This window comes from Suricata suricatta, unplaced genomic scaffold (assembly GCF_006229205.1).
Source record: "Suricata suricatta isolate VVHF042 unplaced genomic scaffold, meerkat_22Aug2017_6uvM2_HiC HiC_scaffold_17763, whole genome shotgun sequence".
In the NCBI taxonomy this organism is placed as follows: Eukaryota; Metazoa; Chordata; class Mammalia; order Carnivora; family Herpestidae; genus Suricata; species Suricata suricatta.
This window is the reverse complement of record NW_021862398.1, coordinates 1-915: the sequence shown is the minus strand read 5'-3', so window position 1 is coordinate 915 and position 915 is coordinate 1. Positions and strand designations below refer to the sequence as shown.

The 915-nt window shown below is 48.3% G+C and overlaps 1 long non-coding RNA gene across 1 annotated transcript; it reads right to left on the bottom strand.

The window, feature by feature from the left end:
- Nucleotides 1-154: 154 nt before the first annotated feature.
- Nucleotides 155-909, bottom strand: LOC115284731. Its single transcript, XR_003905329.1, has 2 exons — nt 728-909; nt 155-422 (listed from the first exon to the last, which is right to left on the bottom strand). It is a non-coding gene; the product is annotated as an uncharacterized LOC115284731 (long non-coding RNA).
- Nucleotides 910-915: the final 6 nt, after the last annotated feature.

The following is a 915-nucleotide window of genomic DNA, read 5'->3' as shown; positions in this document are numbered from 1 at the left end:
TTGGACAGACCATATAGTATCTCCCACTTGGGATATGACTTCCCATTTAATTATTTTGGGGACGTGGGGATTAGGGTTACTTATCGGTAGTAGAGTCAGTAGGAGCAGTAGGCTCACGGCGAAGGCGGAGCTTGAGGGGGTTTTCAGTCCTTTCCATAGTCCAATTCTCAGTCTGAGGAGCAGCCTTGACGTGAGATGCATGGACCCAGGCGGAGATGCCATCTACTTTTATAGCTGTCGGTGTCGTCAAGAGGACAATAAAGGGTCCTTTCCAGCGGGGCTCGAGGTTTCTGGTCTGGTGTCTCCTCACGTATACTGAGTCTCCCACTTGGAACCGATGTGGCACACGGAGATCTCCGGGTCGATAAGCGTCTGCCAGGAGTTTCCACACCGTCTTTTGGACGAATTCAAGGGCCTTTAGTCTGCTGAGTAAAGTCTGGTTAGTTACACACTCTAAAGTAGGTAAATGCATGGAGGCCAAGGGTGGGGCTGTCCCGTACAGTATTTCGAAAGGAGTTACGTTTAGGAAGTTTGGGGTGTTCCGGACCCGGAATAGAGCATAAGGAAGGAGGGCTACCCAGTCTGTGATGCCAGTTTCTAAGGACAATTTAGTCATGGTCTCTTTTAGAGTTCTATTTATTCTTTCTACTTGTCCTGAGCTCTGGGGTCTATAAGCACAATGTAATTTCCAATTTACCCCAAGGATCTTGGCTATATCCTGGCTTACCTGGGCAACAAAAGCTGGTCCGTTATCAGATCCTAATACCTTAGGCACTCCGAAACGTGGGAAGATTTCTTCCAGGAGTTTTTTTGTGACCACTTGCGCAGTTTCAGTTTTTGTGGGGAAGGCTTCTACCCACCCGGAGAATGTGTCGATGAACACCAACAGGTACTTATTGCCATATCGTCCTGGTC